This window comes from Cavia porcellus, unplaced genomic scaffold, assembly GCF_034190915.1.
Source record: "Cavia porcellus strain 051 isolate PalLab524CR breed Dunkin Hartley unplaced genomic scaffold, mCavPor4.1 scaffold_1, whole genome shotgun sequence".
Taxonomy (NCBI): Eukaryota; Metazoa; Chordata; class Mammalia; order Rodentia; family Caviidae; genus Cavia; species Cavia porcellus.
The window spans coordinates 166,040,329-166,060,121 of NW_026947484.1; positions in this window are offsets into that span (position 1 = coordinate 166,040,329).

A 19,793-nucleotide genomic window follows, 5' to 3' on the forward strand; every position below is an offset into this window, starting at 1 on the left:
TGGGACAGGTGATAAACATGAATGAAATAAATGAACAGAAGCGCAAAATTGACAAAGAATGAACTAATCTGCATATTAACTCGTAACCAGTTTCCATTCCCCACTCCTGTTGGGAATCAAACTATGCACATTGCATACTGAACACACACAGGTTCAGAAGAACACAATCACATAATTATCTATTAATTAACACTGTGCAGTTCATAATGGCTTTATGTGCACCATATTTATGAACTGTACATCAAGCCATGAAGGTAGGGAGGTAAAAGTCCTTACTTTATTTCACTGGAAACAGACTCAGAGAATGTGCCAAAGTAACACATCTACTGGGGAACAGACTGACAATGCTTCAGTGTTCTGAGCTCAAGTCTGGGGCCCTATTATTGTTTACAAAGAAATCATGGAGGGGGTGATTTCAATAATACAGAAGAAAGCATTGTAAATTAATCCTCCATTTCCACCAACCACATCAGCTTGTAGGAGTACAAACTCTTTCAGTGCAGAGAGAATCACAGGGTCAGACTTGGGAGAAGAAACCAAAGGAGGGGACCCTGGCAGTTAGGGCTTGCGTCACCTAGAAGCACCTATCTCTTCAGGCAGAGGCACTGAGGAGCAAGAGGGGAGGCCCAAGTTGCATCACGGGGTTCAGCTGGACACCACTCAGTCATGGCAGGGACAACCCTAAAGCCTCCAGATGAGCTAGTGTGGGTTTCTTGTGGACTCAATGGCTGCAGGGGCCTCCAGCTCAGCTTCATTGCTATGTTCCTAGTCCCTACCAGGGCAAAAATAAGTTCTCCTTGGAGTGGGAAACACTGCTTTAGCCTCCAGTATTTCTATCAGGACTATCGAAAATAGCCTGAAGGGAATTGCTCCCCAGCAAGTTAAATTTGTCTTTCAAATATCATTATGTCTGTGGAACTTGTGCTTATCATGTGGCCATTATAAAACTACTTAAACTGTTCAGATTGGCCCCCAGTCTCCTTGTGAGCATCCTGGTTGGTGTCCACACATGGAAAGTCCATGCATGTGTTTAGGCATTGGCTTGCGCAGTCACTGATAGTGGTTACTGAGCCACTTAGGGCAATTATCTTCTTCCTGGTGATGGGTGAACTAATGTAACATTTCTTTTTAGGTAGGCTGAACACTTCAGAAAAACTCAACAGAGGAGTGCAGTGTAGATATCATCGAGAGATGAGTAATCAACAAATTATAATATTTGGAAAAGTTTAAAATGGTTCTGTGTTTTGATTATCTTTCAAATACTTTGACTTTGTATTTAACTGTAAATTGTGTATAAGAGTAGTGGATACTTGCTTTCATGGATCTTCTGGCTTCCACTTAAATTCTAAAATATAAAAGACTATCGGATAAAATGTTTACTATAATATTTCTACTACTGATCACTAACATGGAATAAAAGGAAATAGTAATATTGATGATATGGCAATGATATTATAGTTTTAAGTCATTATACATAGTATAATATAATTATAATGAAAAATGTATTATATATAAGGGATGATTAAAAGATACAGTGAATGTTTAAGTTTTAAGAAATTACTACAGTAAAAGGTAGATTATCATAGATCTTGCCCTCTCTTTGATTTTTAATTTTAATTTTTATACTTTCCCTCTCTTTGAATGTGCTTATCCCTTTGTCCTCACCACTTTCTGAAGAGGCTCTGAGAGTTTTCTTTCCTGAGTCTCTTTCCAAGATATGATAAAAAATACAATGAATGTTGCTGCCAAATGACATCCAGTGGAAAAGCAGGCTCATAAAACACGAGGCTGTGTCCTCCTCCTTATTCATCAGATCTGGCACCATGTGACTCCTTGGTCTTCTCCAAGTCAAGGTGACATCTCAGTAACCAGGACAGTAAAACTAAAGACCTGCAGAAATGAGGACTTCCAGAACTGCTGCAGAAAGTGCGCATAGTGTGAAGTGAAATAAATCAGGCTCACAAACTTTAGCAGTGTGTGACTTCTGCTGTGTGAGAAGCCCAACATAAAAACAAATTAAAGAGATAGACATAAAGGAAAGAGAGAGCTAGGTCTTTGAAATTGGTAAGGGAGCCAAAAGACAATGGGAGGGGGGAAGAAGCAGGGCAGGGGACGTGGAAAGAATCCAGCTGTGCTGTGTTCATGGACCAGTTCCCTATGGTGAGTGTCACGTCTACATACTGCAAACACGTACCAATAACAATTTAAAAAGTAACAATGTTTAGTTCATCAATCACTGCTCAAATAAACACTTTAAAACTGAAAAAAAGGAAGTAGCAAGTATGATGTGCTGTGCTTGAAGTGAGAAAGGTTTTGGGGAGGTTAGTGACAATGTGTCTTTTATTGTAACAAATTATTATTTAAATATTATATTTTATATTTTCTCATTATTATATAATTATTAACAATTCTCTTACAATACCAATTAGTAATAAAAATAATAAGTAACATGCTCATTTTTATCAGCCATGCATATGTGAACAACTTCATCTTAATCCCTAGCCAAAGACTTGCCCTGGAGTCAGCACCTAAGAGTGCTGAGTAAGTGAGTAAATCAAAACTTAGCCTTCCAGTACTGCGATCACACTTCTCAGGATCTCCGAATCTCAGTATCCACTGGAAGGTGTGCAGTCCACAAGGCACATAGGAGCAGCCGAGGAGCCCTCACTAGCAGTGGGCTCATTCTTGCACAGAGCTGCAGAGGGCACTTGCCACCTAAAGACTCCGTAAATCTAATTCCACAAAAACTTGCTCCTTTTCCAGGTGATTCCTTATTGTGTGCAGCAGAGTTGGTCTTTAGAAGATCAGTCTGTCTACCTAATTAACTCAGCTGTTGATCCCGAATCATTCTACGGTGCCTGTTATGTGCTAGATGTGGGTCTCCTTCTTCCTCAGCGGGCACTTCTTTCACATCAGCCTACTCTTTATGCTGCTCTTTAGGTTATTTTTTTCGCTCTTGACTCAGTCATCCATCATACTACCTATATGTACCAACTAATTGTCACCTGAAACATTGACAAACATGTGTCTATATTCAACTCACTGAAGGAAAACCTTGATCTGGATCCGGCCAAAGAGTAACAGCAGGAATCACAGTACTGCTCCCTCTAGGTTGTCACATTCTTATTCTCATCCAGCCCTGTGGTAGGGGGGAGTGCGGGCACCGTGGGAGTTAGGGACAGTGTAGTACAGTGCCTCTTGGTAAAGATCAACAGGCTATGCAAGAAAGCCAGTGAAGAAGAAAGAAAGAGCAGCTAGGACTGTAGCCAAGGTGGGAGAAAGCCAGGGAAAGGAAAGTGGTGAGTTAGGATCATAGAGAAGGAAGGTGAGTCTGCAGGGGTTCCCTAGGGACTCTGTAGGGGGCCATGGCAGAGTTCTGAAGGATTCCAAGTCCATCCAGGGTGAGGATGCCTGTCGCTGTTCATGGGAGTGAAGCTGAATGAAAACATATGATAATAAGGTGTAAATCTGTTACGTTTTGTACTCTTAAATATGATTGGGTCCTTACTTCATCTTAGTTAGTGGAAAAAGGTGTAAGTTAATTGCAGGAGTCAGAGTTTTGAATCTCTATACCAAGGACCAACCATTCAGGCAGTCACTCAATAACTTTTCCGTCTGGCCCTGAAGAGAGAACAAAATAACTGACATTTCTGGTTCAAAGTTAAAGGCTTTTCTGATACTTTCAGCTGGAAACTGTCTTAGAATTTGTGTCCCCAGGTCCTGGTACATTTTGTTGGGTTCTTCAACATCAAGAGTTGGGTTCGTACTGGTAGTGAAGAGCTCTTGCTGCCTGACCTGGTTACAAGCACAAGGGATGAGTGAGGAACATTCCAAAGCACATTAATTCAACTTTTACTGGCTGCTGACTCCGGGCTAAAGGGCTCTGCTAAGTATATGAAGTACATGAATGAGAAGAGAGGCAGACTGCTGCCCACAGGGCTCCCTTGCTGTAGCAGAAGCAGACATAGAATAAGCAATCAAAACAAACATGAGTAAAGTACATAGGTTGGCAAGGTCATAGTTACTTTCAGAGGAAAAGCAAAATAGAGCTGAGCAAAAAAGTGAGCTCTGAGGAAGCTGAAGGAAGGTGAAGCGAACCCTGCAGAAGGAACAGAGTAGAGGGTTTGTGGGAGTGAGCTGGGGGCATCACTTAGTCGCAGTGGAGACAGAGTGGGAGGCCAAGGAGGGCCAGGGATGGGCATAGCAAGGGCATAGCAAGCTTTGACTCTGGTGAAATGGAGAGATGTTGAGAGGTTTTGGACAGTTGTCCCTTTCATCGACAATGAATTGATCTGATCAAGATGGCAGAAAGAAAACTTTGCCACTTTAGACTAGATGCAAGAAGAAGGCATACTGGGAAGTTTCTGTGTCTATGGTAAGTTTTGGGGGCTTTGGCTTGGGAGGGTAACACTTAAGGAGAAGCAGCTAAATTCCAGATGGATTTTGGAAATACATCTAACAAAATTTCCTGGCACTTTGGGTGTTACCTGAGAGAAAAAAGGGGAAAGCATAACTGAGCATTTTAGTTTCAGCTGCCAGAGAGTGAAATTGTTAGAAGTTGAGGTAGGAATGACTGTGGATGGAGTATGCTTCAGGGGGAAGCAAGGAATTCAAGGTTTGGGCACACTGACCTAGAAGTGTTTATTGGACGGCCACATGGAGGTGTTTGAGATGCAGTTGGATTTGTTATTATGAGTTCAAAAGTCTGGGCTGAGGGTAAAGAGCTGTGATATCAAAATATGTGTGACATTTAAAGCCATGAGACCAGGGGAGTCTTCCACAGCAGTGAATGCAGATAAAGAAGGTGAGATGACTCAGGACTGGTTCTGAGGCCACCCCAATATAAAGATAAGGAAAAAGGAATGTAAGAGTCTGAGAGTGGCCAGAGAGCTTCCTCTCTGGAATGCTAACAAGGTCTTGTAGTCTATCTGGAGGGTTGCTGAGGGGCTACGAAAGATGAAGACAGAGAAGAGAAACTGGAGTATGCAGGTCACTGGAGACCCATTGGGTACGGTGTCCCTGTATGAAGGAGAGATGACTGTCTGCTCCTCCTATTATGTTTTTCTAGAGTGGGATGCTGGAGAAGAGGAATCAGCCTGCCTGTCCTCTCTTGTGACTGTGATCATGTGGGATTCCTGGAAAGACTTGTGTTTAAATCTTCTGCCATAGCTTCGGAAGCTGCCCTCAAGTCCTCAAAGGTGATGGCTCCTTGGCTTGTGTTGCATGGTCCAGCGCCTCACTGACTGTCTTGCCTTTGTGAGGACATAGCGCAGGTGTAGCTAGCTCCTTTCCACACGTCCGCTATTGTCTTAAAAAACATTTCTCCTTCTGCATCTTTTCTCTCCTTATTCTTGGAAAACAGTCTATGGACTTAGCATTTTGGCAATAAAGAGTTAACACCACTAATTAGAGTTGTTCTACCAACAGTTGTCGTATTCACCATTGCAGCTAATTTTAGCTTCCTCCTCTACTCCGCAAGGCTATCATGAGAGACTGTTTTGTGGCACTAGACTTTGTTACATGACAGACTTTGTAGCATTCTGTTATTTATCGTACTTGCTTTTTCCATGGTGTTGTCCTGAGGTTGGTTTCTATAATCCATCTCACGTGAGCCCACGATGGCTTGTTCATGTGACCCATTTACTTTTCCCACTGCTAACAGGAAATCTATTTACGACCATCTCTCTTGCCAAGGATAAAGCCATACTTATACATTTTAATGTCTTGGGAATTACTAATTTTCCTCTTTCAAAATTATAACAAGTTTAGCCTGCCTTTGGCATATCTCCAGTTCTCCATGATTTTCTCATGTTAATATAGATTTGAATTTTTTTCCACAGCTTTTCATTAACACAATCTCAAATTCAGACTTGGCAAAAGATGTCATTTTTGAGAGAAAAATAAAAACTTTTCTAGTAAGAAATAAGCCTGAGATATTTTTCTGACATATGTTTCTATATTTACAAAATAAACTGTTTTTAGTGATCAGCTTATAAATTCAGCATATGATTTAGTGTTCTCCTTCAATTCCATTCAAGTTCAAGTATTATTATGCAAATGACATCCAAAGACACATAACTTTTAGTCACAGTCTAGTTGTAAAGTGTGTCCTTTTCTATGCATTGTGTATTCTAGTGGAAAAATTGTGGCTTTGGGTAAAAAATCTGAGATTGGATCTTTTTTTGCTCCTGATCAAGTTTGTAACCTCAGAGGTCTACTCTTGCAAACTTCTTTTCATGATCTGCCAAGAGCAGGTTATTATGAATCCCCTGTGAGCTGCTGCTTTCTACTGGTTTGAGAAAGTTGTTGAGTAGCATCAAGGAGGCAGGCCCCACCTTAGGCATGGAGGATGCAAGATGAAGGACTCAGCCTGCTCTTAGAAACCCAGACACCATTCCATACACGCACTAAAAACTGAGCGTGACCATTTTGAATTGAAGGGAATATATTGGAAATGTATATGTACGTGATCTTTTCTTTGGCTTAAGTCTATGAAACAATTCAAGCTTCTCCTCTTCAAGTATTTCAAGAATTAAAAACTGCAAAGTTTTATCAAATAGCTTTGCTGCCAATGGGTGTGAAAATTTAACTTGAACCCCAGCTCTTGGTTCCATTAGAACCCTAACCGAGTTATGCAGCTGCTGATGAACGTGATTTCCATCTTTATGGACCTTGAAGCAAGCTTCAGGTCCACAGAAGTTCTGTCAGAAGATGGTATGAAAGACTATGATGTGATATTTGACATTGCAGCTCACACTTCTTTATCCTCTGAATGTTGTAAAGTGAAGAAGTCTAGTGGAGAACAAGAATGTACATTCTAAAACAAAAATGCCAACACATAAGACAGTATCTGTCTTTTCTAACTGCAGAAACTTGGGTAAGTTTCTTAATTTGACCTTGTCAGTTTTCATACTTGTAGAATACAGAGGGTGATAGGGTTGTGAGGACAGCACACAATGCCTGAGACGTGGTACTCACTGCACGGTGCTTCCTAGTGTACCAGAACCAAAGGCAGTAACAACATTCAAAATCAGCAGCACTAATAATGAACTCAATATTTTTCAGGTAAGGGATTTATATTCAAATTCCAGGAAGTACAACAGATTAAGACAAATTCATGCATAGAACAAAATTGGAAATTAAAAGGCAAAACTGTTACTATTTTAATGATATAATCATTTACATTGAAAATCCAGAGGCATTTACAGGCAAAATATAATTTAAAAACCTAGCAAATAGCTAAATTAGTATTAAAAAACTCTAATACATTTCCTTTTCCTGGCCTCAGTTTTGTTGTTAGAAGACTTTGGGCAAGTGATTTACTCTCTTGGGGGTTGGTAGTTTACCCATCTGTAGACTGAGATTGTTTCATTCATTCTCTGCCTTGGTCTTGTCCCATTCTATTATATGATGAGTTGTCAGATTTTTTGCCAATCGTTGCCTTGCTAGTGGTTCCTTTCAACTGGTAAATATGCTCTGAAGTTTTGCATATGTAAAGTATGATTTTTATGTGACAAGTTTGAGATGCTCTTGCCTCTATTGAGTTTGTATATAAAGAAATGTTAATGATACTTAGTAATTTTTGGCTCATCAAAGTTAAAAAGTACTCTTATTCATATGGTGAAATATTTCAGGAGTATATCATATATACATAGATACTTTGACTACTGCATAGAACGTATTAAGCTCAATAAAAGGGATAGAAATGGAATACTATTCAAGGGAACATTCAGCTAATGTTCACTGATGGATCATTCTGGGTGTTATCCCTTCTTGCTTGACTTTAATACAATTAAAGTAAATAATTAGGTTTAAAATCAATCAGCCCACATAGCTAATGATTTCTTGTGCATTTACTTACATATCTCCAGAACCTAGAGGAGGACCTGGTTCCTGGTAGGTACTTGATGGAGATTCAGTATCTTGAATTAACAACTCCAAAGTCAGCAGTATTCCAAATCTCAAACTCGTAGAGCATTAACATGACAAAACTGGACAATGCTGTAGCTGACCTTATGTGATAACCACATGGCAATAAATGCTGTAGGATTTACCTGCAGCCTATGTATATATGGTGTACAGGAAACATAAGTGGATTCTGTGTTTATATTTAGGTCTCATCTCCAAGACATCTCATTATGTATGTGACAATATTCCAAAAATCTGAAAAAAATTTCAGAAATTTGAAAAGCCTAGGATCCTATTCCTGGAGAAGGTATGCTCGCTATGTAAATGCATGCTACACGATGACTGAGTAAACATCACAACAACAGAGAAGGGACCCCTGGAAGGTGGGATATTTCAACAAATTTATAAAAGGCAGCACACATGGGAAACTCTATTTCAGGAATGTGACAGATGAGATTAACCAAGAATTCTAGATTTCTTCCCAGTCTGTTAAAGTAAATGAAGTAGCTGGCCATAAGGAAAGGCGACCAAGCCAACACTGACACAGGGGCCTAGAAAAGCAAGCACAGTTTTACAGACTCCTTAGCTTTGGAAGTCTGTGGTGGACATGATGGACCTTACCTTGTTGGGGGCTACAGACAGCCAGCCAATGGCCCAAGTACCCTAATGCAGAGGTTTCTCCCTTCTTATTCCTAACAATCCCGTTTGCTCAGTTCTTTGGGTAAGTCTGAACTCTCTAACCCCACAAAGACATCAAGAAAAATATTTTAATCTTTCACTTTGTTGAGGAGTAATTTATCCCAAACATCCTTACTAGCAAATATTGATCTTTGAGATGTATAGCTGAAATCAACACTACCTACACTGCTAAAGAAAACCCCAAGATCAAACAGCAGGAAGCCAAAAATGTTAAGTTGGGAGTTAAGAGTCCTAGATTTGAGGTATATCAAATGATGCTTGACAGAAACAAATCCTTACATTAGACCTCAACCATGTCTAAAATTTTAAGGTTTATAAAGTAACAGCCACAAATTAAAAAGCACACAAGCAAGTACGTGCCATGAGAGCCAGCAGAAGCTTTAGATAAAAGAATCAGACTTACTCCAATAAATTAAAATTACTTTACAGACTCTAAAATACAAACATAAATCTATGTTCTATCAGTGTCTAGAAAAATGACTCCAAAATTCAGTGGCTTGCCAAAATAAAGTAATTTTCCTGCTGAGGATTTATAGGTAGATTATGACTCAGTTCGGCTTTTGTGAGATCTGGTGGTTGGTTTGATCTTAACTTCAGTTCTAATATTCACCTCAGGTCCATTTTAGAAGTTTCTAATTGTGGAACCTAGTTAGAAGTTATGCCAGCTTCATGGGACATGATTTCCTAAGGGCAGACTGTACTAGGATGGGGGCTAAGCCAGGGAACTCAAGCACATGTGAAGCCCTGCTCATTCATCATGTCTATCATGTCCATGCGCTTTCTCTGGGCCAGGTTAGTCCTGCCCACCACCAGAATGAGCAAACATAGAGGGAATCAGAAACAGGCTCTCAGGGAGAAAATATTCCATGGGCTACAACCAATTTACTAAATGAGCACAATCAGTGAGCTTAAATAAACAAAAAGACATTGAAAATATTAATATTAGGAGAGTAAAAAATGATCAAACAAATTTGAAGAATCCAGTAAATGTACAGAAAATACAATTTTTGAAATAAAGCTTCAAAGAAAATGCTACAACAGATTAAGTAATTTTCTAGTTGAGAGAATTAATAAGTTAGGTCATAGTTAGACCATTAATAAGAAGCAGCATAGAGATAAAAAGATAGACAGGAGACAGGGGAAGGGAGAGGAAGTGTAATGATGTAGTTGGAGTATGTGTGTGTACTGATTCCCTGAGATGAATGCCATTATTACATATCACAAATATTAGTTAAAATGTAACAAAACCAGAAAAATGTGAATTGAGGGGAAAATATGGATAGAGTAAAATCTAGTGATATGCAAAATGTGGTACAATTAAAAACTACCATGGATTTTAAATTTAAAAATTTAAAGATTATTATAATAATAAAACTACATTGCTATTAATATTTTTCAAAATATTCCCTCAGTCTAAATATATTCATCTCATTGTACTTGTACTTTCTAAAGTAGCTGTGGAAGTTTGTTTTCATGACTGATGGGTTGATTTGAAATGTTTACCACAATTTTGATCAAACAAAAAAATTGTAATATGCCCTCATCCATCTCATTCACTGAATGTGATACATGCAAATTCTGGGTCTTCTCTAAAGTCAGAATGATCCATGAAAGGTCAACATTTGAAAATGACTCAGCACAACTAAAGATACTCAGGAGAGAGAGCTCCAGAGCTGCTGTAGAAAGTGGCAAGCGTTGTGGATAATGTGCTCAAAGTAAGGGGAGTGGATTCACGGCAATTGTCTCCTACTGTAATAAATTTCCAAATATGTAAACTTTCTTGTATTTTTTTATCACATCTCTTGTATTTGATTAAATAGGAAGAAGAGGATGAATGAGGATGAAATATTTGAAAAATTTTGATTGAGAATTTTCCAAAACATAAAAAAATAAGAAAATTCTTATTCAAGAAAGACAAATAAAAGTAAATTTATGCTTAAACACATAAGCCCACATTAAAGGTCACATCATGCTAAGACCGCAGAGCTCTAAAGATGAAGGCGTTACAAAGTGACCGTCTACAGGGAAAACTGACGAGGGCCTCGGCTGACTTTCAGACAGCAATGGCAGCTGGAAGACGTTGGAAAGACATCTCCTGGGCTCAGGGAAATACAGCGCAAACCAGAACAGGATCACCAGTGAAGACACTCTAAGAAGTAAAGCTACAGGAAAATTAAGACAAAATTACTTCACCAGTAGAACTTTATTGGAGAAAATTTCAAAGTATGAATTTCAAACTAACAAAAGTTAGATCAAGGGTTTGAGACGTAAAGCAGAATGATAAATAAAACTTGACAACAAAATGAAAAAATATTGATTGTGTGCAATATTTTAGTGATGCTAAGACACGTAAAGGTAAAACACATGACAACAATATCAGATGTAATTTGGGTGAATATACGTGAGAAACAGCAAAAAGTTACTGATGAAACTAGAGCTTTGATAAAGTGCACTTGTTATGTTTCTACAAGTTTAAGGAAGAGCATTGTGATCATGAGTAAAAAAATGAGAAAAATAATTTAAAAGAAAATAAAGAAACAGCATAAACAGAAAAATCAGGGCAAAGAGAAGGTGCATAATGACATAATAGTAGCCAATGGAAATAAATAGTTATGGCTGTAAATGTGAATGAACTAAGTTCTCCTTTTCAAAGATGAAGATCATGATAGTGGCATCATCACCATCACCCTTGTCATCACCCAACTGCAAGTAAATGACATTTTTTTCAAGAGCCACATCCAAAACACAGACATGAAACCTGAGAATTAATGGGAAGGATCTGAACCACCAGATCTGGAGATGAGTTGCTAGTATTCTTTAAACTATTTGACAGACTCACTCCAAGCTGCACTGGGCTCTGGATTCCAACCAGCTCCAGGCTATGAGCCCTCCTGGCTTCCTGTGCTGTAGCTGCACCTATTTCTGAGATGTCAGGGTTGCACAGTCCCAACCTGTTGGTGTCCTCATAGATGCAGCCCCACCCTGCGGTGGTGTTTGTACCCTCATAAGGGTCTTGCCTTGTCTCTATGCAGGCTATTGGGGAGATGTGATTGTGGGGTGTGGGGCTCAGGTCCGCCGTGGCACAGTCTATCCTTCCTGCTCCTCTGAAGCTGTGACTGGGAGTTGCATCTGTCCATCATCAGGCTTACAGAGCCCATTGGGGTCTCTGTGTCTGCTCTGCAGAGCTCCCCACCCCCGGATGCCTCCTCCTCATGCCTCCTGCTCTGTGTCCGCCATGTGGGGTCACTGGGCATCCACCTGAGCTCTGCTGGTGACAGAGGGGCACACACATCTGTGTCACAAAGCTCATGGCTGAATCTGATGCCTCACAAAGAGACGAACTGCCTCGCTCTAGGCACCTCACATCTCTGCAGGTGGAAAAATGACAACACTTAGGTCTCGATGTTAGTGTTTTCCTGACACCATGCTGCTTTCTGCTTTCCAAACCCCATGTCACATTTTCGAGGATAGTCCTAAATAATTGACCCAATTCTCTCTCCCTGCTTTGAATATGTCACACACCTGCTGTGTTTACCTTCCTGGAGCAAAATTCTGGTCATGTTACTTTTGCTAAAAAAAGTTTCATCAAGATTCTTGATGTTTAAAGCATAGATTGCCTGTCCTAAACCCCAGGTCCAAGTGATCTGACTCCATCCATTCTTTCAAAAACTTTCACTGCTATTTCCCTTTTCATCCTGAATTCTCCCTGTCCTTACTCCTTGTGTGTCCTGTGTTCCCTGCTGGGTACTCTAACTGGAGTGTTCTTATCTCATTTCGATGCAGGTCCTGCCATTGTTTGGGTACAGTCTAGGAAAGAATCTCAGACAGGGCTGTGAGTAGCAGAGACTAAGTGAGCAGTGTATTCGAAATCTTGCGGAGACATGTCCTCTGGGAGCTATTTCATCAGAAGCCCATTTGTTCCTGAGTATTGGACACAACCTTACTCTAGCAGTGTGTGTGAGTGTGAAAATGAGGAGTGTGAATAATATGTGCACTGATAAAAAAAAAGCATTTCCATTGGGCATGGTGTTGCATGTCTCTAATCTCAGCCTCTGGGAGCCTGAGGCAGGAAGACTCCATGTTCTAGCCTAGTCTAGCAACTTAGTGATTTAGCAAAACTGTTTAAAAGCAAAATGGGGTGGAAGGTGTAGCTTGATGTGAAGGTCCTGGGTTCAATCCCTAGTATATGACTTTGCCCAAAAAAGCATTTTATAAAGATTCAGCGTCTTTTCTACAGAGCCTAATTTTAGTGATAATCTTGAAAATTGATATTTGCATATTTTTTTCCAGTCAAGAAGTTTTACCTAACAACTTGCACAGGAGTTGAAGTAGACCCTGCTTGGCATCTTTTTCTGTGTCCACAGACATTTGCTGGCTATCAGACTGAAAAGACTCAACAGTGTCCAGGAGGCCATGTGGCCGTGATCCATCTGGCCACATCTGGAAAGTATCCCAAAGTAGACACATTGTGCTAAATGAACAATGTCTCCAGCGTCAGTCTCGTTGGCCTCGCCTGCTTGCTCTGCATTTTTGCTTGGAACCTAGCAAGAGAAACACTAACCAACAGGAAGCACTTTGAGATGAAATGATTTGGAAGTTTATTGTTGGTGTGGAGCAGTAACTCTTTGCACTTATTTCCCTTGTGTCTGGGAGTTTCTGAAGATGCTGTACTGACTGTGAGAGAGGGAAGGGGGCTGCATGGGGAACAGTGCCATGCCAAGCCCTCCCTACAGGGCTGTGTCAGGAAGGGCACCGCAGGATGAGGGAAAGGCGGGGCTCTGATCGGTAGGGCGGGGTCCTGAGGTGCAGGGCGGAGGCAAGCATGTGGACTGGGTGCTACTGCCTGCTAACTGAGGACAGATCACACCTGCTCCTCCAGCCTCTGGGGGACACCCTGCCAGGGCGCTGGCCTGGCCTATGCGATTCCCAGTGGTGCCCTCATGGCAGGTGTAGAGGCCAAGCCAGGGCTCTGGTTTTGTGTCTGCGTCTAAGCACTACCTCACTCTGCTTTCCTCAGGGTTAATATGCTATTAGTATGTGTTTGTGGCCACCATTGAGAAATCAAATGGCAGCAAATGCTGGTGAGCATGGAGTAGGGAGCCTTCCACACTGCCTGTGTGATTGTAGACCACAACCACTATCAAAATCGGAATGGAGATTCCTCAAAAACTAAAACTAGAATTCCTTGGTATTATCCTTGTGTCTTCTTGAAAGAGTTAAAGACATCATATTACAGTGAAGCACACCCATGTTTATAGCAGCACAATTCATAATAGTAAATCTTGGGAGTGGCCCACAGGTCCACCAGCACATGAATAGATAAAGCAAATGTGGTATTTACACACAATGGAGTACTATTCTGTCATAAAGAAGAATAAACTTGAGGCATTTGTAGGAAAATGAATGTACCTTTAGACCACAATGTTAAGTGAAGTAAATAAATTGCTTTGATAAGTTTTATAGATAGGAATTTGAAATAAAAGTCTTCCTCCCTTTTAAAAGTAATTTTTGCTTTAATAATAAAGGCAGATAGATAAGATACTATGTAGCAATTTTCGGTACATTGTAGGGGAAACATTTCTTCCTGTTTTTGTCTGCCTGTCCTGTCTGGTTAGAAAGCATCTCTCTCTGCAGTCCCATTGGGCTCCTTTCTTATCTCCCCGGATGCAGGGCTGCTCATACCATGGAATCAGTTCCTTTTACAGCAGAGAGACATCCTCACTGACCACTATATCTGCTCTTCCCACGCTTTCCTGCCCCTTCCTGCCAATAGCACACAGGAGTGAGTCCTCAGCTGATGGGAATGTTATGGAAATCTGATGTGGAGCATTTGAAGGTTGGCCCTGTTGGCCTTCTGCGCTGTCTACAAACCTGTGCTGGAAACCCTCAGACACAGGAAGTCAACTAGAATGCAGCTCTTAGGGTCTTTGAAAATGCTTCTGAATGGGTTGTTTTTTCATCTGTGGTTTTAACCATTTTGGTCCCTGTACAAAGTTCTGTACCCTCTCATACTGGCCAGGGTGTCTTCTGCTCAGACATTTTATGAGAAGTATTCACCTGGCCTTGGCCAGAGCACCAATGTAGCATTACCAGGATGCTACAAAACATGACTCCTGCACATTGTGCTCTCATCTGGGCAGTTGCTGAGGTGGAGTCCAGCCTACTGTCTCTGTCCCACGTTACCCTGCAGGTTGGGAAGGGGCTCCTGCTTGTTTTATAGGGGGAACTGGAGCATTAGGAGGTCAAAGTAATGAACACTGTACTATAAGAAGGGTGGTCAGGTTTGAGTTATACATTTATTTCATATTAGTTCCCTCGCTTTTTATGTCTTCAGCTATGTGAAAAGATAAAAGTCAGAGAATTGCTTATTAGAGGACGAGCAGTCGGCTCGGCATCCGTATGGCAGCGCTAATCAGGTCCAGATGGCCATGCTCTGAGCTACTGCAGACCCCATTTGCTGCCCCAGTTCCCTGCTGCCGAATGGTTATGATTGGTGGAAAGAACAGGCTCTGAAGTTGCCTCGAATCAGCCTCCCTGAGTCTGAGAGGAGAGGCTGCCTCGCTGCCCTTTAGAGAGTAGACAGGATAGATGAGGAGCTCGGGTGCATGCAGTGCATGGCCAAGGTGACAGCTTTCGCATGTCCCAGAGTGGGGCCTCACCTGCCAACTTGCTACTCCTGTATGGCAGGAGGGCTAGGGCTTCAGGAATCAGGGTGTACACAGAGAGCAAGGACTTGTGGTATTTGTTCTGTGAGCACAGAGGAGCGGGAGGGTGCAGGGTAGAAGGGTGCCTGGTTGCCACTCTGAAGGCCCATCTGGCTGCAGGCCTGGCTTGGGCATCCCTTCTCCAGGAGACGCTATTCAGAACTTGCCTCCTGAGACCCAAGCAGGAGCAGACACTGTCCTGTCCTCTATTGGTCTTGGAGAATGCCCTCTTCATCAGAAAAATGGAGCCGTTAGCACCCTGCCAGCCTGCTCTGTTCTGCATTTTAAATTGTTAATTCAATTTATTTCTGAATAAAATATCTGTGTAAATCAAGCCAGTTTTCAAAACTGACATCCCTATGGAAAAAAAACATTGAGGGGGGGGGGGACAAATCATATGCGTGACTAAGCTGTATTTTAATTTAAGAGAATGTTCTGATTAAAGCATGAAGGCAGGATGTCCCCCATGAGACCATCCTAACTCCCTGAGCTGGAGTCTGTCTCATGTCTCCAGAGGGCACCGAGGGTTGGTGAAATGAGAAAGTTTGGAAGGGATCAGGTCTGGGCTCAGGTCTGACATAGAAAACCCAGTTTCAGGAACTCCTTGTCCACTGTCACAAACCAGCACCCAGCATTGTCTGACTCAGTGAGCTGCTGTAGAGGTATCTATTATTATAATTATTATTATTATTGGTACTGGGGATCAAACTCTTAACCTAGTACTTGCCGGGCAGTCTCTTGTGCTGCTGAGTTAAACCCTAGGCACCTAAATATCTATTTTATAAAAGATTTTATGAATACAAGTTTGCAGCACATAATGATGGCGCTCATGGTGGGGAGCTGTTGTGAGGACAGAGCACATCTTCCTTCTTTCACGTCCCCTCCTCTTCAACCCCTCCTTCCCACTTTGGTTTCCTTCCCACTTGCAAAAGATTGGTCTTCTTTTAAAAGGTTAAATGATATGAGAGCTCAGTCCTGCTACATAACAACTGAAAACATTGGAAAAATGAGCTCACCTCTGTGTGCCTTGCCAATAAAAATAGAGATATCAATAATCACTTCATAGACTCGGTAAGAATTAGCAACCATGAAAGTAGACCCAAATTGGGTGTCAAGGGTGGTGCAGCTGCTACACTCACTCCCTGAGCTGGGTCACCACTGAGAGTCTCCCGGGCTGTGCTGGGCAGACATGACGGTGTGCTCTTAAGTGAGCAGACACGCTTCAGGTTGTATATCCTGTACAGGAAGTAGAGGGGAACCTAGCTAATAGGTGCTCAATTCTGAAAATTAAAATTTTCAAGATGGTATAAATCAAATCAATTTATTCCAAATTAGCAGTTAGTTAATTTAGGGTAATGGGATTCTCACATAATGGGCACACTTTAAAAATTATTTTTCTTAGCTCTCTAGCATTTAGAAGTACTATGTTCTTTGTTCTTTTTAATCCCTATGACACAGTCTCTATCTCTTGATTTTAAGACCAAGCTATTTCCATATTGAAGAATTCAGACTTGGAAGAGATAGGGAAGTCATAGTCATGTGTTAAAAGAGTTGCAGAATTGACATTCACATGGCACTTCTGAGCTTGAAGCTACTGCACTTTATAGGTGAGCTCCAAATACATTGTTGATGAATTAATGAACAAAGGCCGATCAGGATCCCTTTTAACTTTTCTTCAGCCTCAAGATGTTCTTTTAGCTACTGGCATGAAGATATTAAAAACAAGAAATCTGGCTTTGGTTCAGTTGTTAAAAGCATGTGTAGTCTGGAACTGTTAGATTTTCGTTAGACTCTTCAGAAATATATATTAGTCTCACAAGAGCAAGGGCATCTTTTCCATTTATTATGTACCTTCCCCTCTACCAAAAGAAAGAGAAATGAAGTAAAACATAAAGAAAAGGCCAAGGTAAAGAGGCTATGAATTTAATGTTCATAATGGCAGCAGCTAACATTTATTATGCATCAATTATGTAACAGGACTTATAGGATGTGCTTTACATATATTATTTCACTGTGGCCCTTGAAGGGCATAGTGTAGTCTACCAACTATAAAATGAGAAACTGCCCAGAACCCCCTGGGCTCCCTGTCTCACAAGAGTGCCATGGCTTGCCAGTTACTTCATGATGTTCAACAGCCACAAACTGAGCAACTGAGCACAGGAAACAAGATGTTGGAAGTGAGATCAGCAGGGTTACCCTGGCTCCACTGCAGATTTGGGGGTGCAAAAGGAACTCCACAATAATGCTGCAGTCCCGGTTTTTCTGCAGGGTGGGAGGGTCTGCTTCAGGGGTGGCTCCAGCTAGGGGCACAGTGATGGGGTCAAGCCTGTCCATTGGGTGGCAATTTTGGAGCAAATCCAAAGAGAAAGGGGAGGTGCCCCGCCCATACATGACACAGCACCTGGGAGAGACAGAGGAGCCTCTCTCAGGCTGAGAGAAAGGTATAGTGCTCAGTTTGAACATGTGCTCCATACTCACGAGCAGGAGATTAGATCTTGCCCAGCCTTGCTGTGAAGTGGGACCTTTGAGAGATGAGTTGTCCTGGGGGCACTGACCTGGCGAGTGGTAGCTGCAGGACTGGGTTTGTGAGCAGAAGGGCATTGGCTTCCCTTTCCAGGGCCCTCTGGCCTTCCAACCTCCACCATGCGATGACACGGTATGAAGCCAGCCACAGGTGCTGGTGCCAGGCTCTGGACACAGAACCAACTTTGCTGCTACTGCAGATGACCCAAGTGTTAGCCTCTGTCATGGCAGCAAAAAGTAGGGGAGGACAGGCAGTCACTGTGTGGAGCACAGGGGTGGAAGCAGATGTCCTCATGGATCCTTTCATTAAAAAAAAAAGAGAGAGAGAGACACATAACAAAGCCTCTGACAAAAAAGGAGGTGAATGGTTCCAGAGACAGAGGCTTTTCTGTGGAGTAAGAGGCGAGGAGGAGGCATCGTAGCTCTGAGGTGCTGCAGTTCCCAAGGATATCATGGTGGCTTTTCAGAGAGACCCTTAGCTCTTTTCTGTGCTATTGGAGTTAGTGTTTTCAGCTGTAACTGGTTTAGAACTCAGTTCCCTCTGACTTTTTTGCCAGTATGGAGCAGGGAATGCAGGAGATGGAGTGCAGAGGCTCCAAGTGCTGACTGATCAGCTTGTATTCTCAACTTCCTGGGCTGTGCATCAGAGGACTCTGTTCAAAGCCGTGCATCCCATCGGGTGTGTGGCCTGGTCCTGGCTCTGGATGCTGCAGGGTGCCCACTCTTGACAGGTAAGACTCACATTTACATAACAAACAGTTTAAGTAGGCTGTTCTGTGCAGCTCCCAGGCACTCTTGTCCTCCACAGTTCCAGTGGTTACTGACCCTTTCCAAATCAACATCATTTGTCAAATCACATTAGCCTGGTTACTAACTGCAAGGCAGTGACATTCATCTTTCTGGTGCTTACAAGCCAGTGGAGGTCTGGTCTCTCAGGGACAGGGCCTGGTGTGCTGCAGGAGCCGCTCCCTCATGAGGCGATGGGAGATGTAGCTCTAAGGTAAACGCTGCTGGGTCACTCGAAATGTATGCAGATCTGACATTTCCCTTCTGATTAGCATGCCCACACATTAACGTTTTTGTATGTCACATCACATACTTCAGACGTTAGGGTAATGTCAGTGAGCCCTTCAGAGAAACTTTATTTTGCTATAGATGAACAAAATGGGTAGATTAAGGGAGCAGTCATATCTGAGGTGACTCAGTATAAAGGGATGTTCTGGGTAAGACAGAATGCTGGGAAGGAAGAAAAGTCTGCTGTGCAATTTGCTTCATATACAAATTACCTATCTTAATCCTTTTAGGGACCGTGATCCCCTCAGAATTAATGAGTGAGCTAAAAAAAAAAAGGCCCAGTGCCAAAGTGTGAAATGCAGAGACAGAAGTGCAGCGTCTTGTAGTGTGCTTGCAGAGCCCAGCAGCCTTCCTCCCTCAGAGGACATAAGGTATTGTTTGTATTATTTACAAACTGACAGTTCTTATTACTCAAATACATAGTAGTGTCCACATATAATTATGGCTTTAGAGTATTTTCTTTTCTTTTTTTTTTTTTTAATTTAAGAGGAAAAAGAGAAAAACACAAAACAAAACAAAGCAGTGTAAGGTTACACATAATACATAACTACAAAAAAAAAAAACATAACAGTAAGAAATCACCTGTTAATAGATTACATAATATCATCTTGGAAATAGTTGCTCAAATCACAGTATCAAAGAATACAAAGTAGACATTCAAACAGAGAGACTGCAAACAGCTGTGTTCAATGATCCAAAAACATTAATATAGTCAGCTATTTAACATCCCTAAACACACTTGTTGTTATATCCGTTAGAGCTCTTTTTTTTTTCCCCTCCCTCTCTTTTTTATAACAAAATTTATACATTTTGGATTTTATTACTCCTCAGTTCTCATTACTCTCTTGGGGGGGAGAGAATAAAGTCAAATATGGCAAAACAAAG